We start from the raw sequence: 24,328 nt of genomic DNA on the forward strand, positions 1-24,328 counted from the left end.
GGCGGGTGGACTGCGCGGGGTGTGGCAGTGTCCTGCTGGACCGAGGGAAGCGTTCTCACCTGCCTGACACGCGTCGCGCTTCCAGATATTTGCGTAATTCGCACGGTGCATTCTCGGCTGTCCCCTTCCGTCCCGACTTGGCCCGATTTGGCCCGACTTGGCCCGACTTTGCTCGACTGCCGCTCGCTGCCGCTCGGGTCGTGGTCCATATGACAGCACAAGCACGAGAAACATCTGCGAGACTGGCGCCGGACTGACCGGCGTGTCCGAGGCGCCGTGTGCGGCCGTTCGGAGCTACTAGAGCAGCGCTGTGCTGTGCCGTGAAAAGGTGCGAAAACACGGACACAAGACACAGGCGGTTCGACAAAGCATCCATCTCTTCTAGCGGCGAAAGATAAATTTTTGTTTACAAATTTGCAATTGTACACTGCTACAAAACTATAAGCCCTGGGGTATTTCAGAACAGTCCTGTCGTGTCATACTCTTGTTATTTCTAGTACACTTTGTCTGTCTTCATTTTTTGGCTACTCCTGCCAGCCCTCTTTTCCAGATTTCCCAGGCGGTCACCGATCCGAATACTAGCGTTGTTGCTTATCGTCCGTGATCGTACCAGAACAGTTGATTTTCGGTTTTTTTAGTTTTTTATTTAATTATTTAGTTTTTGGAAGTTAGCGCTCCTACAAAACAGTAGGCTCTGACGCATTTCAAGTGCACATCTGTCGATTCGCAGTGTTTCGTTACTTTCAAGGAGTTCCTACCACCCTTCCTTGGCGCATTCTTGCTCAAACTGAGTTCATTACTGTAATTTCGCATCTTACGTTTAATACAGTAGTTTAAAATGCTTGTGGGAGCATCTTTGTCGCACCTTAGAGTCTGTATGAAAAGAGGGCTGGCAGGTGTAGTGAAATAAAATTTAAAAGCAGAGAGAGAGCCAACAGCACCTGGTGTTCCCAGGCGGTCACCCATCCAAGTACTAACAGGGCCCGATGTTGCTTAACTTCGGTGATCGGACGAGAACCGGTGTATTCAACATGGTATGGCCGTTGGCGTCCTTATACTGTAGCCGCACGCCAGAAGAAGGCTTCGCCCCTCCTCCCAATACACGCAATCGCCATTTTCGGTGGCACATTTGACGCAAAGCACGTCCGTCCACCTCCACACGCGCGGGAGACGCACCTTCTTATTGTTATCCGGCGCAGGTCTTCCGGGCGGCGGGTGGACTGCGCGGGGTGTGGCAGTGTCCTGCTGGACCGAGGGAAGCGTTCTCACCTGCCTGACACGCGTCGCGCTTCCAGATATTTGCGTAATTCGCACGGTGCATTCTCGGCTGTCCCCTTCCGTCCCGACTTGGCCCGACTTTGCTCGACTGCCGCTCGCTGCCGCTCGGGTCGTGGTCCATATGACAGCACAAGCACGAGAAACATCTGCGAGACTGGCGCCGGACTGACCGGCGTGTCCGAGGCGCCGTGTGCGGCCGTTCGGAGCTACTAGAGCAGCGCTGTGCTGTGCCGTGAAAAGGTGCGAAAACACGGACACAAGACACAGGCGGTTCGACAAAGCATCCATCTCTTCTAGCGGCGAAAGATAAATTTTTGTTTACAAATTTGAAATTGTACACTGCTACAAAACTATAAGCCCTGGGGTATTTCAGAACAGTCCTGTCGTGTCATACTCTTGTTATTTCTAGTACACTTTGTCTGTCTTCATTTTTTGGCTACCCCTGCCAGCCCTCTTTTCCAGATTTCCCAGGCGGTCACCGATCCGAATACTAGCGTTGTTGCTTATCGTCCGTGATCGTACCAGAACAGTTGATTTTCGGTTTTTTTAGTTTTTTATTTAATTATTTAGTTTTTGGAAGTTAGCGCTCCTACAAAACAGTAGGCTCTGACGCATTTCAAGTGCACATCTGTCGATTCGCTGTGTTTCGTTACTTTCAAGGAGTTCCTACCACCCTTCCTTGGCGCATTCTTGCTCAAACTGAGTTCATTACTGTAATTTCGCATCTAACGTTTAATACAGTAGTTTAAAAGGCTTGTGGGAGCACCTTTGTCGCACCTGAGAGTCTGTATGAAAAGAGGGCTGGCAGGTGTAGTGAAATAAAATTTAAAAGCAGAGAGAGAGCCAACAGCACCTGGTGTTCCCAGGCGGTCACCCATCCAAGTACTAACAGGGCCCGATGTTGCTTAACTTCGGTGATCGGACGAGAACCGGTGTATTCAACATGGTATGGCCGTTGGCGTCCTTATACTGTAGCCGCACGCCAGAAGAAGGCTTCGCCCCTCCTCCCAATACACGCAATCGCCATTTTCGGTGGCACATTTGACGCAAAGCACGTCCTTCCACCTCGACACTCGCGGGAGACGCACCTTCTTATTGTTATCCGGCGCAGGTCTTCCGGGCGGCGGGTGGACTGCGCGGGGTGTGGCAGTGTCCTGCTGGACCGAGGGAAGCGTTCTCACCTGCCTGACACGCGTCGCGCTTCCAGATATTTGCGTAATTCGCACGGTGCATTCTCGGCTGTCCCCTTCCGTCCCGACTTGTCCCGACTTGTCCCGACTTGTCCCGACTTGTCCCGACTTGTCCCGACTTGTCCCGACTTGTCCCGACTTGTCCCGACTTGTCCCGACTTGTCCCGACTTGTCCCGACTTGTCCCGACTTGTCCCGACTTGTCCCGACTTTGCTCGACTGCCGCTCGCTGCCGCTCGGGTCGTGGTCCATATGACAGCACAAGCACGAGAAACATCTGCGAGACTGGCGCCGGACTGACCGGCGTGTCCGAGGCGCCGTGTGCGGCCGTTCGGAGCTACTAGAGCAGCGCTGTGCTGTGCCGTGAAAAGGTGCGAAAACACGGACACAAGACACAGGCGGTTCGACAAAGCATCCATCTCTTCTAGCGGCGAAAGATAAATTTTTGTTTACAAATTTGCAATTGTACACTGCTACAAAACTATAAGCCCTGGGGTATTTCAGAACAGTCCTGTCGTGTCATACTCTTGTTATTTCTAGTACACTTTGTCTGTCTTCATTTTTTGGCTACCCCTGCCAGCCCTCTTTTCCAGATTTCCCAGGCGGTCACCGATCCGAATACTAGCGTTGTTGCTTATCGTCCGTGATCGTACCAGAACAGTTGATTTTCGGTTTTTTTAGTTTTTTATTTAATTATTTAGTTTTTGGAAGTTAGCGCTCCTACAAAACAGTAGGCTCTGACGCATTTCAAGTGCACATCTGTCGATTCGCAGTGTTTCGTTACTTTCAAGGAGTTCCTACCACCCTTCCTTGGCGCATTCTTGCTCAAACTGAGTTCATTACTGTAATTTCGCATCTTACGTTTAATACAGTAGTTTAAAATGCTTGTGGGAGCATCTTTGTCGCACCTTAGAGTCTGTATGAAAAGAGGGCTGGCAGGTGTAGTGAAATAAAATTTAAAAGCAGAGAGAGAGCCAACAGCACCTGGTGTTCCCAGGCGGTCACCCATCCAAGTACTAACAGGGCCCGATGTTGCTTAACTTCGGTGATCGGACGAGAACCGATGTATTCAACATGGTATGGCCGTTGGCGTCCTTATACTGTAGCCGCACGCCAGAAGAAGGCTTCGCCCCTCCTCCCAATACACGCAATCGCCATTTTCGGTGGCACATTTGACGCAAAGCACGTCCTTCCACCTCGACACTCGCGGGAGACGCACCTTCTTATTGTTATCCGGCGCAGGTCTTCCGGGCGGCGGGTGGACTGCGCGGGGTGTGGCAGTGTCCTGCTGGACCGAGGGAAGCGTTCTCACCTGCCTGACACGCGTCGCGCTTCCAGATATTTGCGTAATTCGCACGGTGCATTCTCGGCTGTCCCCTTCCTTCCCGACTTGTCCCGACTTTGCTCGACTGCCGCTCGCTGCCGCTCGGGTCGTGGTCCATATGACAGCACAAGCACGAGAAACATCTGCGAGACTGGCGCCGGACTGACCGGCGTGTCCGAGGCGCCGTGTGCGGCCGTTCGGAGCTACTAGAGCAGCGCTGTGCTGTGCCGTGAAAAGGTGCGAAAACACGGACACAAGACACAGGCGGTTCGACAAAGCATCCATCTCTTCTAGCGGCGAAAGATAAATTTTTGTTTACAAATTTGCAATTGTACACTGCTACAAAACTATAAGCCCTGGGGTATTTCAGAACAGTCCTGTCGTGTCATACTCTTGTTATTTCTAGAGACACTTTGTCTGTCTTCATTTTTTGGCTACCCCTGCCAGCCCTCTTTTCCAGATTTCCCAGGCGGTCACCGATCCGAATACTAGCGTTGTTGCTTATCGTCCGTGATCGTACCAGAACAGTTGATTTTCGGTTTTTTTAGTTTTTTATTTAATTATTTAGTTTTTGGAAGTTAGCGCTCCTACAAAACAGTAGGCTCTGACGCATTTCAAGTGCACATCTGTCGATTCGCAGTGTTTCGTTACTTTCAAGGAGTTCCTACCACCCTTCCTTGGCGCATTCTTGCTCAAACTGAGTTCATTACTGTAATTTCGCATCTTACGTTTAATACAGTAGTTTAAAAGGCTTGTGGGAGCATCTTTGTCGCACCTGAGAGTCTGTATGAAAAGAGGGCTGGCAGGTGTAGTGAAATAAAATTTAAAAGCAGAGAGAGAGCCAACAGCACCTGGTGTTCCCAGGCGGTCACCCATCCAAGTACTAACCGGGCCTGATGTTGCTTAACTTCGGTGATCGGACGAGAACCGGTGTATTCAACATGGTATGGCCGTTGGCGTCCTTATACTGTAGCCGCACGCCAGAAGAAGGCTTCGCCCCTCCTCCCAATACACGCAATCGCCATTTTCGGTGGCACATTTGACGCAAAGCACGTCCTTCCACCTCGACACTCGCGGGAGACGCACCTTCTTATTGTTATCCGGCGCAGGTCTTCCGGGCGGCGGGTGGACTGCGCGGGGTGTGGCAGTGTCCTGCTGGACCGAGGGAAGCGTTCTCACCTGCCTGACACGCGTCGCGCTTCCAGATATTTGCGTAATTCGCACGGTGCATTCTCGGCTGTCCCCTTCCGTCCCGACTTGGCCCGACTTTGCTCGACTGCCGCTCGCTGCCGCTCGGGTCGTGGTCCATATGACAGCACAAGCACGAGAAACATCTGCGAGACTGGCGCCGGACTGACCGGCGTGTCCGAGGCGCCGTGTGCGGCCGTTCGGAGCTACTAGAGCAGCGCTGTGCTGTGCCGTGAAAAGGTGCGAAAACACGGACACAAGACACAGGCGGTTCGACAAAGCATCCATCTCTTCTAGCGGCGAAAGATAAATTTTTGTTTACAAATTTGAAATTGTACACTGCTACAAAACTATAAGCCCTGGGGTATTTCAGAACAGTCCTGTCGTGTCATACTCTTGTTATTTCTAGTACACTTTGTCTGTCTTCATTTTTTGGCTACCCCTGCCAGCCCTCTTTTCCAGATTTCCCAGGCGGTCACCGATCCGAATACTAGCGTTGTTGCTTATCGTCCGTGATCGTACCAGAACAGTTGATTTTCGGTTTTTTTAGTTTTTTATTTAATTATTTAGTTTTTGGAAGTTAGCGCTCCTACAAAACAGTAGGCTCTGACGCATTTCAAGTGCACATCTGTCGATTCGCTGTGTTTCGTTACTTTCAAGGAGTTCCTACCACCCTTCCTTGGCGCATTCTTGCTCAAACTGAGTTCATTACTGTAATTTCGCATCTAACGTTTAATACAGTAGTTTAAAAGGCTTGTGGGAGCACCTTTGTCGCACCTGAGAGTCTGTATGAAAAGAGGGCTGGCAGGTGTAGTGAAATAAAATTTAAAAGCAGAGAGAGAGCCAACAGCACCTGATGTTCCCAGGCGGTCACCCATCCAAGTACTAACAGGGCCCGATGTTGCTTAACTTCGGTGATCGGACGAGAACCGGTGTATTCAACATGGTATGGCCGTTGGCGTCCTTATACTGTAGCCGCACGCCAGAAGAAGGCTTCGCCCCTCCTCCCAATACACGCAATCGCCATTTTCGGTGGCACATTTGACGCAAAGCACGTCCTTCCACCTCGACACTCGCGGGAGACGCACCTTCTTATTGTTATCCGGCGCAGGTCTTCCGGGCGGCGGGTGGACTGCGCGGGGTGTGGCAGTGTCCTGCTGGACCGAGGGAAGCGTTCTCACCTGCCTGACACGCGTCGCGCTTCCAGATATTTGCGTAATTCGCACGGTGCATTCTCGGCTGTCCCCTTCCGTCCCGACTTGTCCCGACTTGTCCCGACTTTGCTCGACTGCCGCTCGCTGCCGCTCGGGTCGTGGTCCATATGACAGCACAAGCACGAGAAACATCTGCGAGACTGGCGCCGGACTGACCGGCGTGTCCGAGGCGCCGTGTGCGGCCGTTCGGAGCTACTAGAGCAGCGCTGTGCTGTGCCGTGAAAAGGTGCGAAAACACGGACACAAGACACAGGCGGTTCGACAAAGCATCCATCTCTTCTAGCGGCGAAAGATAAATTTTTGTTTACAAATTTGCAATTGTACACTGCTACAAAACTATAAGCCCTGGGGTATTTCAGAACAGTCCTGTCGTGTCATACTCTTGTTATTTCTAGTACACTTTGTCTGTCTTCATTTTTTGGCTACCCCTGCCAGCCCTCTTTTCCAGATTTCCCAGGCGGTCACCGATCCGAATACTAGCGTTGTTGCTTATCGTCCGTGATCGTACCAGAACAGTTGATTTTCGGTTTTTTTAGTTTTTTATTTAATTATTTAGTTTTTGGAAGTTAGCGCTCCTACAAAACAGTAGGCTCTGACGCATTTCAAGTGCACATCTGTCGATTCGCAGTGTTTCGTTACTTTCAAGGAGTTCCTACCACCCTTCCTTGGCGCATTCTTGCTCAAACTGAGTTCATTACTGTAATTTCGCATCTTACGTTTAATACAGTAGTTTAAAATGCTTGTGGGAGCATCTTTGTCGCACCTTAGAGTCTGTATGAAAAGAGGGCTGGCAGGTGTAGTGAAATAAAATTTAAAAGCAGAGAGAGAGCCAACAGCACCTGGTGTTCCCAGGCGGTCACCCATCCAAGTACTAACAGGGCCCGATGTTGCTTAACTTCGGTGATCGGACGAGAACCGATGTATTCAACATGGTATGGCCGTTGGCGTCCTTATACTGTAGCCGCACGCCAGAAGAAGGCTTCGCCCCTCCTCCCAATACACGCAATCGCCATTTTCGGTGGCACATTTGACGCAAAGCACGTCCTTCCACCTCGACACTCGCGGGAGACGCACCTTCTTATTGTTATCCGGCGCAGGTCTTCCGGGCGGCGGGTGGACTGCGCGGGGTGTGGCAGTGTCCTGCTGGACCGAGGGAAGCGTTCTCACCTGCCTGACACGCGTCGCGCTTCCAGATATTTGCGTAATTCGCACGGTGCATTCTCGGCTGTCCCCTTCCTTCCCGACTTGTCCCGACTTTGCTCGACTGCCGCTCGCTGCCGCTCGGGTCGTGGTCCATATGACAGCACAAGCACGAGAAACATCTGCGAGACTGGCGCTGGACTGACCGGCGTGTCCGAGGCGCCGTGTGCGGCCGTTCGGAGCTACTAGAGCAGCGCTGTGCTGTGCCGTGAAAAGGTGCGAAAACACGGACACAAGACACAGGCGGTTCGACAAAGCATCCATCTCTTCTAGCGGCGAAAGATAAATTTTTGTTTACAAATTTGCAATTGTACACTGCTACAAAACTATAAGCCCTGGGGTATTTCAGAACAGTCCTGTCGTGTCATACTCTTGTTATTTCTAGTACACTTTGTCTGTCTTCATTTTTTGGCTACCCCTGCCAGCCCTCTTTTCCAGATTTCCCAGGCGGTCACCGATCCGAATACTAGCGTTGTTGCTTATCGTCCTTGATCGTACCAGAACAGTTGATTTTCGGTTTTTTTAGTTTTTTATTTAATTATTTAGTTTTTGGAAGTTAGCGCTCCTACAAAACAGTAGGCTCTGACGCATTTCAAGTGCACATCTGTCGATTCGCAGTGTTTCGTTACTTTCAAGGAGTTCCTACCACCCTTCCTTGGCGCATTCTTGCTCAAACTGAGTTCATTACTGTAATTTCGCATCTTACGTTTAGTACAGTAGTTTAAAAGGCTTGTGGGAGCATCTTTGTCGCACCTGAGAGTCTGTATGAAAAGAGGGCTGGCAGGTGTAGTGAAATAAAATTTAAAAGCAGAGAGAGAGCCAACAGCACCCGGTGTTCCCAGGCGGTCACCCATCCAAGTACTAACCGGGCCCGATGTTGCTTAACTTCGGTGATCGGACGAGAACCGGTGTATTCAACATGGTATGGCCGTTGGCGTCCTTATACTGTAGCCGCACGCCAGAAGAAGGCTTCGCCTCTCCTCCCAATACACGCAATCGCCATTTTCGGTGGCACATTTGACGCAAAGCACGTCCTTCCACCTCGACACTCGCGGGAGACGCATCTTCTTATTGTTATCCGGCGCAGGTCTTCCGGGCGGCGGGTGGACTGCGCGGGGTGTGGCAGTGTCCTGCTGGACCGAGGGAAGCGTTCTCACCTGCCTGACACGCGTCGCGCTTCCAGATATTTGCGTAATTCGCACGATGCATTCTCGGCTGTCCCCTTCCGTCCCGACTTGGCCCGACTTTGCTCGACTGCCGCTCGCTGCCGCTCGGGTCGTGGTCCATATGACAGCACAAGCACGAGAAACATCTGCGAGACTGGCGCTGGACTGACCGGCGTGTCCGAGGCGCCGTGTGCGGCCGTTCGGAGCTACTAGAGCAGCGCTGTGCTGTGCCGTGAAAAGGTGCGAAAACACGGACACAAGACACAGGCGGTTCGACAAAGCATCCATCTCTTCTAGCGGCGAAAGATAAATTTTTGTTTACAAATTTGCAATTGTACACTGCTACAAAACTATAAGCCCTGGGGTATTTCAGAACAGTCCTGTCGTGTCATACTCTTGTTATTTCTAGTACACTTTGTCTGTCTTCATTTTTTGGCTACCCCTGCCAGCCCTCTTTTCCAGATTTCCCAGGCGGTCACCGAACCGAATACTAGCGTTGTTGCTTATCGTCCGTGATCGTACCAGAACAGTTGATTTTCGGTTTTTTAGTTTTTTATTTAATTATTTAGTTTTTGGAAGTTAGCGCTCCTACAAAACAGTAGGCTCTGACGCATTTCAAGTGCACATCTGTCGATTCGCAGTGTTTCGTTACTTTCAAGGAGTTCCTACCACCCTTCCTTGGCGCATTCTTGCTCAAACTGAGTTCATTACTGTAATTTCGCATCTTACGTTTAATACAGTAGTTTAAAAGGCTTGTGGGAGCATCTTTGTCGCACCTGAGAGTCTGTATGAAAAGAGGGCTGGCAGGTGTAGTGAAATAAAATTTAAAAGCAGAGAGAGAGAGCGCCAACAGCACCTGGTGTTCCCAGGCGGTCACCCATCCAAGTACTAACAGGGCCCGATGTTGCTTAACTTCGGTGATCGGACGAGAACCGGTGTATTCAACATGGTATGGCCGTTGGCGTCCTTATACTGTAGCCGCACGCCAGAAGAAGGCTTCGCCCCTCCTCCCAATACACGCAATCGCCATTTTCGGTGGCACATTTGACGCAAAGCACGTCCTTCCACCTCGACACTCGCGGGAGACGCACCTTCTTATTGTTATCCGGCGCAGGTCTTCCGGGCGGCGGGTGGCCTGCGCGGGGTGTGGCAGTGTCCTGCTGGACCGAGGGAAGCGTTCTCACCTGCCTGACACGCGTCGCGCTTCCAGATATTTGCGTAATTCGCACGGTGCATTCTCGGCTGTCCCCTTCCTTCCCGACTTGTCCCGACTTTGCTCGACTGCCGCTCGCTGCCGCTCGGGTCGTGGTCCATATGACAGCACAAGCACGAGAAACATCTGCGAGACTGGCGCCGGACTGACCGGCGTGTCCGAGGCGCCGTGTGCGGCCGTTCGGAGCTACTAGAGCAGCGCTGTGCTGTGCCGTGAAAAGGTGCGAAAACACGGACACAAGACACAGGCGGTTCGACAAAGCATCCATCTCTTCTAGCGGCGAAAGATAAATTTTTGTTTACAAATTTGCAATTGTACACTGCTACAAAACTATAAGCCCTGGGGTATTTCAGAACAGTCCTGTCGTGTCATACTCTTGTTATTTCTAGTACACTTTGTCTGTCTTCATTTTTTGGCTACCCCTGCCAGCCCTCTTTTCCAGATTTCCCAGGCGGTCACCGATCCGAATACTAGCGTTGTTGCTTATCGTCCGTGATCGTACCAGAACAGTTGATTTTCGGTTTTTTTAGTTTTTTATTTAATTATTTAGTTTTTGGAAGTTAGCGCTCCTACAAAACAGTAGGCTCTGACGCATTTCAAGTGCACATCTGTCGATTCGCAGTGTTTCGTTACTTTCAAGGAGTTCCTACCACCCTTCCTTGGCGCATTCTTGCTCAAACTGAGTTCATTACTGTAATTTCGCATCTTAAGTTTAATACAGTAGTTTAAAAGGCTTGTGGGAGCATCTTTGTCGCACCTGAGAGTCTGTATGAAAAGAGGGCTGGCAGGTGTAGTGAAATAAAATTTAAAAGCAGAGAGAGAGCGCCAACAGCACCTGGTGTTCCCAGGCGGTCACCCATCCAAGTACTAACAGGGCCCGATGTTGCTTAACTTCGGTGATCGGACTAGAACCGGTGTATTCAACATGGTATGGCCGTTGGCGTCCTTATACTGTAGCCGCACGCCAGAAGAAGGCTTCGCCCCTCCTCCCAATACACGCAATCGCCATTTTCGGTGGCACATTTGACGCAAAGCACGTCCTTCCACCTCGACACTCGGGGGAGACGCACCTTCTTATTGTTATCCGGCGCAGGTCTTCCGGGCGGCGGGTGGACTGCGCGGGGTGTGGCAGTGTCCTGCTGGACCGAGGGAAGCGTTCTCACCTGCCTGACACGCGTCGCGCTTCCAGATATTTGCGTAATTCGCACGGTGCATTCTCGGCTGTCCCCTTCCTTCCCGACTTGTCCCGACTTTGCTCGACTGCCGCTCGCTGCCGCTCGGGTCGTGGTCCATATGACAGCACAAGCACGAGAAACATCCGCGGGACTGGCGCCGGACTGACCGGCGTGTCAGAGGCGCCGTGTGCGGCCGTTCGGAGCTACTAGAGCAGCGCTGTGCTGTGCCGTGAAAAGGTGCGAAAACACGGACACAAGACACAGGCGGTTCGACAAAGCATCCATCTCTTCTAGCGGCGAAAGATAAATTTTTGTTTACAAATTTGCAATTGTACACTGCTACAAAACTATAAGCCCTGGGGTATTTCAGAACAGTCCTGTCGTGTCATACTCTTGTTATTTCTAGTACACTTTGTCTGTCTTCATTTTTTGGCTACCCCTGCCAGCCCTCTTTTCCAGATTTCCCAGGCGGTCACCGATCCGAATACTAGCGTTGTTGCTTATCGTCCGTGATCGTACCAGAACAGTTGATTTTCGGTTTTTTAGTTTTTTATTTAATTATTTAGTTTTTGGAAGTTAGCGCTCCTACAAAACAGTAGGCTCTGACGCATTTCAAGTGCACATCTGTCGATTCGCAGTGTTTCGTTACTTTCAAGGAGTTCCTACCACCCTTCCTTGGCGCATTCTTGCTCAAACTGAGTTCATTACTGTAATTTCGCATCTTACGTTTAATACAGTAGTTTAAAAGGCTTGTGGGAGCATCTTTGTCGCACCTGAGAGTCTGTATGAAAAGAGGGCTGGCAGGTGTAGTGAAATAAAATTTAAAAGCAGAGAGAGAGCGCCAACAGCACCTGGTGTTCCCAGGCGGTCACCCATCCAAGTACTAACAGGGCCCGATGTTGCTTAACTTCGGTGATCGGACGAGAACCGGTGTATTCAACATGGTATGGCCGTTGGCGTCCTTATACTGTAGTCGCACGCCAGAAGAAGGCTTCGCCCCTCCTCCCAATACACGCAATCGCCATTTTCGATGGCACATTTGACGCAAAGCACGTCCTTCCACCTCGACACTCGCGGGAGACGCACCTTCTTATTGTTATCCGGCGCAGGTCTTCTGGGCGGCGGGTGGACTGCGCGGGGTGTGGCAGTGTCCTGCTGGACCGAGGGAAGCGTTCTCACCTGCCTGACACGCGTCGCGCTTCCAGATATTTGCGTAATTCGCACGGTGCATTCTCGGCTGTCCCCTTCCTTCCCGACTTGTCCCGACTTTGCTCGACTGCCGCTCGCTGCCGCTCGGGTCGTGGTCCATATGACAGCACAAGCACGAGAAACATCTGCGGGACTGGCGCCGGACTGACCGGCGTGTCCGAGGCGCCGTGTGCGACCGTTCGGAGCTACTAGAGCAGCGCTGTGCCGTGCCGTGAAAAGGTGCGAAAACACGGACACAAGACACAGGCGGTTCGACAAAGCATCCATCTCTTCTAGCGGCGAAACATAAATTTTTGTTTACAAATTTGCAATTGTACACTGCTACAAAACTATAAGCCCTGGGGTATTTCAGAACAGTCCTGTCGTGTCATACTCTTGTTATTTCTAGTACACTTTGTCTGTCTTCATTTTTTGGCTACCCCTGCCAGCCCTCTTTTCCAGATTTCCCAGGCGGTCACCGATCCGAATACTAGCGTTGTTGCTTATCGTCCGTGATCGTACCAGAACAGTTGATTTTCGGTTTTTTTTAGTTTTTTATTTAATTATTTAGTTTTTGGAAGTTAGCGCTCCTACAAAACAGTAGGCTCTGACGCATTTCAAGTGCACATCTGTCGATTCGCAGTGTTTCGTTACTTTCAAGGAGTTCCTACCACCCTTCCTTGGCGCACTCTCGCTCAAACTGAGTTCATTACTGTAATTTCGCATCTTACGTTTAATACAGTAGTTTAAAAGGCTTGTGGGAGCATCTTTGTCGCACCTGAGAGTCTGTATGAAAAGAGGGCTGGCAGGTATAGTGAAATAAAATTTAAAAGCAGAGAGAGAGCGCCAACAGCAACTGGTGTTCCCAGGCGGTCACCCATCCAAGTACTAACAGGGCCCGATGTTGCTTAACTTCGGTGATCGGACGAGAACCGGTGTATTCAACATGGTATGGCCGTTGGCGTCCTTATACTGTAGCCGCACGCCAGAAGAAGGCTTCGCCCCTCCTCCCAATACACGCAATCGCCATTTTCGGTGGCACATTTGACGCAAAGCACGTCCTCCCACCTCGACACTCGGGGGAGACGCACCTTCTTATTGTTATCCGGCGCAGGTCTTCCGGGCGGCGGGTGGACTGCGCGGGGTGTGGCAGTGTCCTGCTAGACCGAGGGAAGCGTTCTCACCTGCCTGACACGCGTCGCGCTTCCAGATATTTGCGTAATTCGCACGGTGCATTCTCGGCTGTCCCCTTCCTTCCCGACTAGTCCCGACTTAGGTTGACTGCCGCTCGCTGCCGCTCGGGTCGTGGTCCATATGACAGCACAAGCACGAGAAACATCTGCGAGACTGGCGCTGGACTGACCGGCGTGTCCGAGGCGCCGTGTGCGGCCGTTCGGAGCTACTAGAGCAGCGCTGTGCTGTGCCGTGAAAAGGTGCGAAAACACGGACACAAGACACAGGCGGTTCGACAAAGCATCCATCTCTTCTAGCGGCGAAACATAAATTTTTGTTTACAAATTTGCAATTGTACACTGCTACAAAACTATAAGCCCTGGGGTATTTCAGAACAGTCCTGTCGTGTCATACTCTTGTTATTTCTAGTACACTTTGTCTGTCTTCATTTTTTGGCTACTCCTGCCAGCCCTCTTTTCCAGATTTCCCAGGCGGTCACCGATCCGAATACTAGCGTTGTTGCTTATCGTCCGTGATCGTACCAGAACAGTTGATTTTCGGTTTTTTTAGTTTTTTATTTAATTATTTAGTTTTTGGAAGTTAGCGCTCCTACAAAACAGTAGGCTCTGACGCATTTCAAGTGCACATCTGTCGATTCGCAGTGTTTCGTTACTTTCAAGGAGTTCCTACCACCCTTCCTTGGCGCATTCTTGCTCAAACTGAGTTCATTACTGTAATTTCGCATCTTACGTTTAATACAGTAGTTTAAAATGCTTGTGGGAGCATCTTTGTCGCACCTGAGAGTCTGTATGAAAAGAGGGCTGGCAGGTGTAGTGAAATAAAATTTAAAAGCAGAGAGAGAGCGCCAACAGCACCTGGTGTTCCCAGGCGGTCACCCATCCAAGTACTAACAGGGCCCGATGTTGCTTAACTTCGGTGATCGGACGAGAACCGGTGTATTCAACATGGTATGGCCGTTGGCGTCCTTATACTGTAGCCGCACGCCAGAAGAAGGCTTCGCCCCTCCTCCCAATACACGCAATCGCCATTTTCGGTGGCACATTTGACGCAAAGCACGTCCTTCCACCTCGACACTCGCGGGAGACGCACCTTCTTATTGTTATCCGGCGCAGGTCTTCCGGGCGGCGGGTGGACTGCGCGGGGTGTGGCAGTGTCCTGCTGGACCGAGGGAAGCGTTCTCACCTGCCTGACACGCGTCGCGCTTCCAGATATTTGCGTAATTCGCACGGTGCATTCTCGGCTGTCCCCTTCCTTCCCGACTTGTCCCGACTTTGCTCGACTGCCGCTCGCTGCCGCTCGGGTCGTGGTCCATATGACAGCACAAGCACGAGAAACATCTGCGAGACTGGCGCCGGACTGACCGGCGTGTCCGAGGCGCCGTGTGCGGCCGTTCGGAGCTACTAGAGCAGCGCTGTGCTGTGCCGTGAAAAGGTGCGAAAACACGGACACAAGACACAGGCGGTTCGACAAAGCATCCATCTCTTCTAGCGGCGAAAGATAAATTTTTGTTTACAAATTTGCAATTGTACACTGCTACAAAACTATAAGCCCTGGGGTATTTCAGAACAGTCCTGTCGTGTCATACTCTTGTTATTTCTAGTACACTTTGTCTGTCTTCATTTTTTGGCTACCCCTGCCAGCCCTCTTTTCCAGATTTCCCAGGCGGTCACCGATCCGAATACTAGCGTTGTTACTTATCGTCCGTGATCGTACCAGAACAGTTGATTTTCGGTTTTTTTAGTTTTTTATTTAATTATTTAGTTTTTGGAAATTAGCGCTCCTACAAAACAGTAGGCTCTGACGCATTTCAAGTGCACATCTGTCGATTCGCAGTGTTTCGTTACTTTCAAGGAGTTCCTACCACCCTTCCTTGGCGCATTCTTGCTCAAACTGAGTTCATTACTGTAATTTCGCATCTTACGTTTAATACAGTAGTTTAAAATGCTTGTGGGAGCATCTTTGTCGCACCTGAGAGTCTGTATGAAAAGAGGGCTGGCAGGTGTAGTGAAATAAAATTTAAAAGCAGAGAGAGAGCGCCAACAGCACCTGGTGTTCCCAGGCGGTCACCCATCCAAGTACTAACAGGGCCCGATGTTGCTTAACTTCGGTGATCGGACGAGAACCGGTGTATTCAACATGGTATGGCCGTTGGCGTCCTTATACTGTAGCCGCACGCCAGAAGAAGGCTTCGCCCCTCCTCCCAATACACGCAATCGCCATTTTCGGTGGCACATTTGACGCAAAGCACGTCCTTCCACCTCGACACTCGCGGGAGACGCACCTTCTTATTGTTATCCGGCGCAGGTCTTCCGGGCGGCGGGTGGACTGCGCGGGGTGTGGCAGTGTCCTGCTGGACCGAGGGAAGCGTTCTCACCTGCCTGACACGCGTCGCGCTTCCAGATATTTGCGTAATTCGCACGGTGCATTCTCGGCTGTCCCCTTCCTTCCCGACTTGTCCCGACTTGTCCCGACTTTGCTCGACTGCCGCTCGCTGCCGCTCGGGTCGTGGTCCATATGACAGCACAAGCACGAGAAACATCTGCGAGACTGGCGCCGGACTGACCGGCGTGTCCGAGGCGCCGTGTGCGGCCGTTCGGAGCTACTAGAGCAGCGCTGTGCCGTGCCGTGAAAAGGTGCGAAAACACGGACACAAGACACAGGCGGTTCGACAAAGCATCCATCTCTTCTAGCGGCGAAAGATAAATTTTTGTTTACAAATTTGCAATTGTACACTGCTACAAAACTATAAGCCCTGGGGTATTTCAGAACAGTCCTGTCGTGTCATACTCTTGTTATTTCTAGTACACTTTGTCTGTCTTCATTTTTTGGCTACCCCTGCCAGCCCTCTTTTCCAGATTTCCCAGGCGGTCACCGATCCGAATACTAGCGTTGTTCCTTATCGTCCGTGATCGTACCAGAACAGTTGATTTTCGGTTTTTTTAGTTTTTTATTTAATTATTTAGTTTTTGGAAATTAGCGCTCCTACAAAACAGTAGGCTCTGACGCATTTCAAGTGCACATCTGTCGATTCGCAGTGTTTCGTTACTTTCAAGGAGTTCCTACCACCCTTCCTTGGCGCATTCTTGCTCAAACTGAGTTCATTACTGTAATTTCGCATCTTACGTTTAATACAGTAGTTTAAAATGCTTGTGGGAGCATCTTTGTCGCACCTGAGAGTCTGTATGAAAAGAGGGCTGGCAGGTGTAGTGAAATAAAATTTAAAAGCAGAGAGAGAGCGCCAACAGCACCTGGTGTTCCCAGGCGGTCACCCATCCAAGTACTAACAGGGCCCGATGTTGCTTAACTTCGGTGATCGGACGAGAACCGGTGTATTCAACATGGTATGGCCGTTGGCGTCCTTATACTGTAGCCGCACGCCAGAAGAAGGCTTCGCCCCTCCTCCCAATACACGCAATCGCCATTTTCGGTGGCACATTTGACGCAAAGCACGTCCTTCCACCTCGACACTCGCGGGAGACGCACCTTCTTATTGTTATCCGGCGCAGGTCTTCCGGGCGGCGGGTGGACTGCGCGGGGAGTGGCAGTGTCCTGCTGGACCGAGGGAAGCGTTCTCACCTGCCTGACACGCGTCGCGCTTCCAGATATTTGCGTAATTCGCACGGTGCATTCTCGGCTGTCCCCTTCCTTCCCGACTTGTCCCGACTTTGCTCGACTGCCGCTCGCTGCCGCTCGGGTCGTGGTCCATATGACAGCACAAGCACGAGAAACATCTGCGAGACTGGCGCCGGACTGACCGGCGTGTCCGAGGCGCCGTGTGCGGCCGTTCGGAGCTACTAGAGCAGCGCTGTGCTGTGCCGTGAAAAGGTGCGAAAACACGGACACAAGACACAGGCGGTTCGACAAAGCATCCATCTCTTCTAGCGGCGAAAGATAAATTTTTGTTTACAAATTTGCAATTGTACACTGCTACAAAACTATAAGCCCTGGGGTATTTCAGAACAGTCCTGTCGTGTCATACTCTTGTTATTTCTAGTACACTTTGTCTGTCTTCATTTTTTGGCTACCCCTGCCAGCCCTCTTTTCCAGATTTCCCAGGCGGTCACCGATCCGAATACTAGCGTTGTTGCTTATCGTCCGTGATCGTACCAGAACAGTTGATTTTCGGTTTTTTTAGTTTTTTATTTAATTATTTAGTTTTTGGAAGTTAGCGCTCCTACAAAACAGTAGGCTCTGACGCATTTCAAGTGCACATCTGTCGATTCGCAGTGTTTCGTTACTTTCAAGGAGTTCCTACCACCCTTCCTTGGCGCATTCTTGCTCAAACTGAGTTCATTACTGTAATTTCGCATCTTACGTTTAATACAGTAGTTTAAAAGGCTTGTGGGAGCATCTTTGTCGCACCTGAGAGTCTGTATGAAAAGAGGGCTGGCAGGTGTAGTGAAATAAAATTTAAAAGCAGAGAGAGAGCGCCAACAGCACCTGGTGTTCCCAGGCGGTCACCCATCCAAGTACTAACAGGGCCCGATGTTGCTTAACTTCGGTGATCGGACGAGAACCGGTGTATTCAACATGGTATGGCCGTTGGCGTCCTTATACTGTAGTCGCACGCCAGAAGAAGGCTTCGCCCCTCCTCCCAATACACGCAATCGCCATTTTCGATGGCACATTTGACGCAAAGCACGTCCTTCCACCTCGACACTCGCGGGAGACGCACCTTCTTATTGTTATCCGGCGCAGGTCTTCTGGGCGGCGGGTGGACTGCGCGGGGTGTGGCAGTGTCCTGCTGGACCGAGGGAAGCGTTCTCACCTGCCTGACACGCGTCGCGCTTCCAGATATTTGCGTAATTCGCACGGTGCATTCTCGGCTGTCCCCTTCCTTCCCGACTTGTCCCGACTTTGCTCGACTGCCGCTCGCTGCCGCTCGGGTCGTGGTCCATATGACAGCACAAGCACGAGAAACATCTGCGAGACTGGCGCCGGACTGACCGGCGTGTCCGAGGCGCCGTGTGCGGCCGTTCGGAGCTACTAGAGCAGCGCTGTGCTGTGCCGTGAAAAGGTGCGAAAACACGGACACAAGACACAGGCGGTTCGACAAAGCATCCATCTCTTCTAGCGGCGAAAGATAAATTTTTGTTTACAAATTTGCAATTGTACACTGCTACAAAACTATAAGCCCTGGGGTATTTCAGAACAGTCCTGTCGTGTCATACTCTTGTTATTTCTAGTACACTTTGTCTGTCTTCATTTTTTGGCTACCCCTGCCAGCCCTCTTTTCCAGATTTCCCAGGCGGTCACCGATCCGAATACTAGCGTTGTTGCTTATCGTCCGTGATCGTACCAGAACAGTTGATTTTCGGTTTTTTTAGTTTTTTATTTAATTATTTAGTTTTTGGAAGTTAGCGCTCCTACAAAACAGTAGGCTCTGACGCATTTCAAGTGCACATCTGTCGATTCGCAGTGTTTCGTTACTTTCAAGGAGTTCCTACCACCCTTCCTTGGCGCATTCTTGCTCAAACTGAGTTCATTACTGTAATTTCGCATCTTACGTTTAATACAGTAGTTTAAAAGGCTTGTGGGAGCATCTTTGTCGCACCTGAGAGTCTGTATGAAAAGAGGGCTGGCAGGTGTAGTGAAATAAAATTTAAAAGCAGAGAGAGAGCGCCAACAGCACCTGGTGTTCCCAGGCGGTCACCCATCCAAGTACTAACAGGGCCCGATGTTGCTTAACTTCGGTGATCGGACGAGAACCGGTGTATTCAACATGGTATGGCCGTTGGCGTCCTTATACTGTAGTCGCACGCCAGAAGAAGGCTTCGCCCCTCCTCCCAATACACGCAATCGCCATTTTCGATGGCACATTTGACGCAAAGCACGTCCTTCCACCTCGACACTCGCGGGAGACGCACCTTCTTATTGTTATCCGGCGCAGGTCTTCTGGGCGGCGGGTGGACTGCGCGGGGTGTGGCAGTGTCCTGCTGGACCGAGGGAAGCGTTCTCACCTGCCTGACACGCGTCGCGCTTCCAGATATTTGCGTAATTCGCACGGTGCATTCTCGGCTGTCCCCTTCCTTCCCGACTTGTCCCGACTTTGCTCGACTGCCGCTCGCTGCCGCTCGGGTCGTGGTCCATATGACAGCACAAGCACGAGAAACATCTGCGAGACTGGCGCCGGACTGACCGGCGTGTCCGAGGCGCCGTGTGCGGCCGTTCGGAGCTACTAGAGCAGCGCTGTGCTGTGCCGTGAAAAGGTGCGAAAACACGGACACAAGACACAGGCGGTTCGACAAAGCATCCATCTCTTCTAGCAGCGAAAGATAAATTTTTGTTTACAAATTTGCAATTGTACACTGCTACAAAACTATAAGCCCTGGGGTATTTCAGAACAGTCCTGTCGTGTCATACTCTTGTTATTTCTAGAGACACTTTGTCTGTCTTCATTTTTTGGCTACCCCTGCCAGCCCTCTTTTCCAGATTTCCCAGGCGGTCACCGATCCGAATACTAGCGTTGTTGCTTATCGTCCGTGATCGTACCAGAACAGTTGATTTTCGGTTTTTCTAGTTTTTTTTTTAATTATTTAGTTTTTGGAAGTTAGCGCTCCTACAAAACAGTAGGCTCTGACGCATTTCAAGTGCACATCTGTCGATTCGCAGTGTTTCGTTACTTTCAAGGAGTTCCTACCACCCTTCCTTGGCGCATTCTTGCTCAAACTGAGTTCATTACTGTAATTTCGCATCTTACGTTTAATACAGTAGTTTAAAAGGCTTGTGGGAGCATCTTCGTCGCACCTGAGAGTCTGTATGAAAAGAGGGCTGGCAGGTGTAGTGAAATAAAATTTAAAAGCAGAGAGAGAGCCAACAGCACCTGGTGTTCCCAGGCGGTCACCCATCCAAGTACTAACAGGGCCCGATGTTGCTTAACTTCGGTGATCGGGCGAGAACCGGTGTATTCAACATGGTATGGCCGTTGGCGTCCTTATACTGTAGCCGCACGCCAGAAGAAGGCTTCGCCCCTCCTCCCAATACACGCAATCGCCATTTTCGGTGGCACATTTGACGCAAAGCACGTCCTTCCACCTCGACACTCGCGGGAGACGCACCTTCTTATTGTTATCCGGCGCAGGTCTTCCGGGCGGCGGGTGGACTGCGCGGGGTGTGGCAGTGTCCTGCTGGACCGAGGGAAGCGTTCTCACCTGCCTGACACGCGTCGCGCTTCCAGATATTTGCGTAATTCGCACGGTGCATTCTCGGCTGTCCCCTTCCTTCCCGACTTGTCCCGACTTTGCTCGACTGCCGCTCGCTGCCGCTCGGGTCGTGGTCCATATGACAGCACAAGCACGAGAAACATCTGCGAGACTGGCGCCGGACTGACCGGCGTGTCCGAGGCGCCGTGTGCGGCCGTTCGGAGCTACTAGAGCAGCGCTGTGCTGTGCCGTGAAAAGGTGCGAAAACACGGACACAAGACACAGGCGGTTCGACAAAGCATCCATCTCTTCTAGCGGCGAAAGATAAATTTTTGTTTACAAATTTGCAATTGTACACTGCTACAAAACTATAAGCCCTGGGGTATTTCAGAACAGTCCTGTCGTGTCATACTCTTGTTATTTCTAGTACACTTTGTCTGTCTTCATTTTTTGGCTACCCCTGCCAGCCCTCTTTTCCAGATTTCCCAGGCGGTCACCGATCCGAATACTAGCGTTGTTGCTTATCGTCCGTGATCGTACCAGAACAGTTGATTTTCGGTTTTTTTAGTTTTTTATTTAATTATTTAGTTTTTGGAAGTTAGCGCTCCTACAAAACAGTAGGCTCTGACGCATTTCAAGTGCACATCTGTCGATTCGCAGTGTTTCGTTACTTTCAAGGAGTTCCTACCACCCTTCCTTGGCGCATTCTTGCTCAAACTGAGTTCATTACTGTAATTTCGCATCTTACGTTTAATACAGTAGTTTAAAAGGCTTGTGGGAGCATCTTTGTCGCACCTGAGAGTCTGTATGAAAAGAGGGCTGGCAGGTGTAGTGAAATAAAATTTAAAAGCAGAGAGAGAGCGCCAACAGCACCTGGTGTTCCCAGGCGGTCACCCATCCAAGTACTAACAGGGCCCGATGTTGCTTAACTTCGGTGATCGGACGAGAACCGGTGTATTCAACATGGTATGGCCGTTGGCGTCCTTATACTGTAGTCGCACGCCAGAAGAAGGCTTCGCCCCTCCTCCCAATACACGCAATCGCCATTTTCGATGGCACATTTGACGCAAAGCACGTCCTTCCACCTCGACACTCGCGGGAGACGCACCTTCTTATTGTTATCCGGCGCAGGTCTTCTGGGCGGCGGGTGGACTGCGCGGGGTGTGGCAGTGTCCTGCTGGACCGAGGGAAGCGTTCTCACCTGCCTGACACGCGTCGCGCTTCCAGATATTTGCGTAATTCGCACGGTGCATTCTCGGCTGTCCCCTTCCTTCCCGACTTGTCCCGACTTTGCTCGACTGCCGCTCGCTGCCGCTCGGGTCGTGGTCCATATGACAGCACAAGCACGAGAAACATCTGCGAGACTGGCGCCGGACTGACCGGCGTGTCCGAGGCGCCGTGTGCGGCCGTTCGGAGCTACTAGAGCAGCGCTGTGCTGTGCCGTGAAAAGGTGCGAAAACACGGACACAAGACACAGGCGGTTCGACAAAGCATCCATCTCTTCTAGCAGCGAAAGATAAATTTTTGTTTACAAATTTGCAATTGTACACTGCTACAAAACTATAAGCCCTGGGGTATTTCAGAACAGTCCTGTCGTGTCATACTCTTGTTATTTCTAGAGACACTTTGTCTGTCTTCATTTTTTGGCTACCCCTGCCAGCCCTCTTTTCCAGATTTCCCAGGCGGTCACCGATCCGAATACTAGCGTTGTTGCTTATCGTCCGTGATCGTACCAGAACAGTTGATTTTCGGTTTTTCTAGTTTTTTTTTTAATTATTTAGTTTTTGGAAGTTAGCGCTCCTACAAAACAGTAGGCTCTGACGCATTTCAAGTGCACATCTGTCGATTCGCAGTGTTTCGTTACTTTCAAGGAGTTCCTACCACCCTTCCTTGGCGCATTCTTGCTCAAACTGAGTTCATTACTGTAATTTCGCATCTTACGTTTAATACAGTAGTTTAAAAGGCTTGTGGGAGCATCTTCGTCGCACCTGAGAGTCTGTATGAAAAGAGGGCTGGCAGGTGTAGTGAAATAAAATTTAAAAGCAGAGAGAGAGCCAACAGCACCTGGTGTTCCCAGGCGGTCACCCATCCAAGTACTAACAGGGCCCGATGTTGCTTAACTTCGGTGATCGGGCGAGAACCGGTGTATTCAACATGGTATGGCCGTTGGCGTCCTTATACTGTAGCCGCACGCCAGAAGAAGGCTTCGCCCCTCCTCCCAATACACGCAATCGCCATTTTCGGTGGCACATTTGACGCAAAGCACGTCCTTCCACCTCGACACTCGCGGGAGACGCACCTTCTTATTGTTATCCGGCGCAGGTCTTCGCCCCCTGTGGGTTCGGGGTTAAGAATAGGCCCACGGTATTCCTGCCTGTCGTAAGAGGCGACTAAAAGGAGTCTCAAACGTTTCGGCCTTATGTGATGGTCCCCTACCGGGTTTGACCTCCATCTTCTAAATTCTTCCGAAGAGCGAGCTGATTGGGGAAGGGCGCCTTACAAGGTGCAATGTGTCCACCGCTCATTACCATCTCTAGCTTGGTTGGTCGTCGTCGCATAGCTGTCCCGCCCACTCACCATCTCTAGGGCGTGGCTTTGTTCTTGGGTGCGGTTTTTTTTTGCAGTCTGCTCTGCTGTGTCGCTTTATGCGCCGATGACGATCATGGACTACATTTCACCTGAAATCCAGCACGGTAGCCAGTCCGTTGTGGTGGGGCCGCCATGTACCCTGTCGGTTGTAGCCCCCTGACAACACAGGGATCGCTCTACTGATGCCTGCGCCGTTAACTCCCCGCGTATGCCAAGGAGTAGATGCCTGTCTCCTTGGGGCATCGGGACTCCCGGCAATGGCCATCCCGCCAGGTGGTCGTTGCTGAGGCTGGGTGGCGCCCGTGGGGAGGGCCCTTGGTCGGAGTAGGTGGCATCAGGGCGGATGACCCGCGATGAAGCGTGGTACATCATCTCTTGCTGGCGGCCAGCCGCCAGCAGTCTCTAAGCGTTCTCGGCCTCAATATAACGCTCAGGCATATGATCCACAATCGTTCCCCTCCCTGGCCACACCATGGGAGGAACGAAAGGCTACGGTTGGCAGCGAACCTTATTCACCTCGCTATTTAGTCTGTACACGAGTCGATGGGGAATCGTTTATGGCGACCAAGCCTCAGTTTTTTGTCGAGCACTTGGAGGACAAGTTTGGGGAGGTGGAGGGCTTGTCCAAAATGCGCTCTGGGGCAGTATTGATCAAAACGGCATCCTCTGCACAGTCACGGCGGTTACTCGCTTGTGACAAGTTGGGGGATGTTTCCGTCACGATCACACCCCATAAGAGTCTCAACATGGTCCAGGGCATTATATTCCATAGGGACCTACTCTTGCAGTCAGACGACGAGCTACGCGCCAATTTAGAACGGCGGGGTGTTCACTTCGTCCGGCGCGTCCATCGGGGTCCGAGGGATAATCAGGTAGCCACCGGTGCCTTCATCTTGGCCTTCGAGGGTGACGTCCTACCCGAAAAGGTCAAGGTGATGGTCTACCGATGTGATGTGAAGCCCTATATCCCTCCCCCGATGAGGTGTTTCAAATGCTGGAAGTTCGGCCACATGTCATCTCGGTGTACTTCCAGCATGACATGCAGAGATTGTGGACGCCCTTCACATCCTAATACTGCATGTGCGGCGCCTCCCATCTGTGTGAACTGCGGCGAACACCATTCCCCTTGCTCGCCAGACTGCAAGGTTCTACTGAAAGAACGAAGGATCATGGAATATAAGACCCTGGACCGCATGACCTATACTGAGGCTAAGCGGAAATACGAGAGGCTCCATCCTGTGGCTCTGACCAGCTCCTATGCCACCGCT

General features: G+C 51.3%; 19 non-coding genes across 19 annotated transcripts; all 19 read right to left on the reverse strand.

The window, feature by feature from the left end:
- Nucleotides 1–929: 929 nt before the first annotated feature.
- LOC126274115 (5S ribosomal RNA) lies at nt 930–1,048 on the reverse strand. Its single transcript, XR_007549942.1, has one exon. It is a non-coding gene; the product is annotated as a 5S ribosomal RNA (ribosomal RNA).
- Nucleotides 1,049–2,119: 1,071 nt separating this feature from the next.
- On the reverse strand, nt 2,120–2,238 carry LOC126274117 (5S ribosomal RNA). The gene has a single exon (XR_007549944.1). It is a non-coding gene; the product is annotated as a 5S ribosomal RNA (ribosomal RNA).
- Nucleotides 2,239–3,439: 1,201 nt separating this feature from the next.
- LOC126274242 (5S ribosomal RNA) lies at nt 3,440–3,558 on the reverse strand. Its single transcript, XR_007550068.1, has one exon. It is a non-coding gene; the product is annotated as a 5S ribosomal RNA (ribosomal RNA).
- Nucleotides 3,559–4,630: 1,072 nt separating this feature from the next.
- LOC126274056 (5S ribosomal RNA) lies at nt 4,631–4,749 on the reverse strand. The gene has a single exon (XR_007549886.1). It is a non-coding gene; the product is annotated as a 5S ribosomal RNA (ribosomal RNA).
- A 1,071-nt stretch (nt 4,750–5,820) lies between these two features.
- LOC126274198 (5S ribosomal RNA) lies at nt 5,821–5,939 on the reverse strand. Its single transcript, XR_007550025.1, has one exon. It is a non-coding gene; the product is annotated as a 5S ribosomal RNA (ribosomal RNA).
- A 1,081-nt stretch (nt 5,940–7,020) lies between these two features.
- On the reverse strand, nt 7,021–7,139 carry LOC126274243 (5S ribosomal RNA). Its single transcript, XR_007550069.1, has one exon. It is a non-coding gene; the product is annotated as a 5S ribosomal RNA (ribosomal RNA).
- Nucleotides 7,140–8,210: 1,071 nt separating this feature from the next.
- LOC126274554 (5S ribosomal RNA) lies at nt 8,211–8,329 on the reverse strand. Its single transcript, XR_007550172.1, has one exon. It is a non-coding gene; the product is annotated as a 5S ribosomal RNA (ribosomal RNA).
- Nucleotides 8,330–9,403: 1,074 nt separating this feature from the next.
- On the reverse strand, nt 9,404–9,522 carry LOC126274186 (5S ribosomal RNA). The gene has a single exon (XR_007550013.1). It is a non-coding gene; the product is annotated as a 5S ribosomal RNA (ribosomal RNA).
- A 1,073-nt stretch (nt 9,523–10,595) lies between these two features.
- Nucleotides 10,596–10,714, reverse strand: LOC126274283 (5S ribosomal RNA). Its single transcript, XR_007550109.1, has one exon. It is a non-coding gene; the product is annotated as a 5S ribosomal RNA (ribosomal RNA).
- Nucleotides 10,715–11,786: 1,072 nt separating this feature from the next.
- LOC126274187 (5S ribosomal RNA) lies at nt 11,787–11,905 on the reverse strand. Its single transcript, XR_007550014.1, has one exon. It is a non-coding gene; the product is annotated as a 5S ribosomal RNA (ribosomal RNA).
- Nucleotides 11,906–12,979: 1,074 nt separating this feature from the next.
- Nucleotides 12,980–13,098, reverse strand: LOC126274302 (5S ribosomal RNA). Its single transcript, XR_007550130.1, has one exon. It is a non-coding gene; the product is annotated as a 5S ribosomal RNA (ribosomal RNA).
- Nucleotides 13,099–14,171: 1,073 nt separating this feature from the next.
- Nucleotides 14,172–14,290, reverse strand: LOC126274189 (5S ribosomal RNA). The gene has a single exon (XR_007550016.1). It is a non-coding gene; the product is annotated as a 5S ribosomal RNA (ribosomal RNA).
- Nucleotides 14,291–15,363: 1,073 nt separating this feature from the next.
- Nucleotides 15,364–15,482, reverse strand: LOC126274190 (5S ribosomal RNA). The gene has a single exon (XR_007550017.1). It is a non-coding gene; the product is annotated as a 5S ribosomal RNA (ribosomal RNA).
- Nucleotides 15,483–16,565: 1,083 nt separating this feature from the next.
- Nucleotides 16,566–16,684, reverse strand: LOC126274191 (5S ribosomal RNA). The gene has a single exon (XR_007550018.1). It is a non-coding gene; the product is annotated as a 5S ribosomal RNA (ribosomal RNA).
- Nucleotides 16,685–17,757: 1,073 nt separating this feature from the next.
- LOC126274192 (5S ribosomal RNA) lies at nt 17,758–17,876 on the reverse strand. Its single transcript, XR_007550019.1, has one exon. It is a non-coding gene; the product is annotated as a 5S ribosomal RNA (ribosomal RNA).
- Nucleotides 17,877–18,949: 1,073 nt separating this feature from the next.
- LOC126274193 (5S ribosomal RNA) lies at nt 18,950–19,068 on the reverse strand. Its single transcript, XR_007550020.1, has one exon. It is a non-coding gene; the product is annotated as a 5S ribosomal RNA (ribosomal RNA).
- Nucleotides 19,069–20,140: 1,072 nt separating this feature from the next.
- LOC126274266 (5S ribosomal RNA) lies at nt 20,141–20,259 on the reverse strand. Its single transcript, XR_007550092.1, has one exon. It is a non-coding gene; the product is annotated as a 5S ribosomal RNA (ribosomal RNA).
- Nucleotides 20,260–21,332: 1,073 nt separating this feature from the next.
- Nucleotides 21,333–21,451, reverse strand: LOC126274194 (5S ribosomal RNA). Its single transcript, XR_007550021.1, has one exon. It is a non-coding gene; the product is annotated as a 5S ribosomal RNA (ribosomal RNA).
- A 1,072-nt stretch (nt 21,452–22,523) lies between these two features.
- LOC126274268 (5S ribosomal RNA) lies at nt 22,524–22,642 on the reverse strand. The gene has a single exon (XR_007550094.1). It is a non-coding gene; the product is annotated as a 5S ribosomal RNA (ribosomal RNA).
- Nucleotides 22,643–24,328: the final 1,686 nt, after the last annotated feature.

Source organism: Schistocerca gregaria, chromosome 5 (assembly GCF_023897955.1).
Source record: "Schistocerca gregaria isolate iqSchGreg1 chromosome 5, iqSchGreg1.2, whole genome shotgun sequence".
Taxonomy (NCBI): Eukaryota; Metazoa; Arthropoda; class Insecta; order Orthoptera; family Acrididae; genus Schistocerca; species Schistocerca gregaria.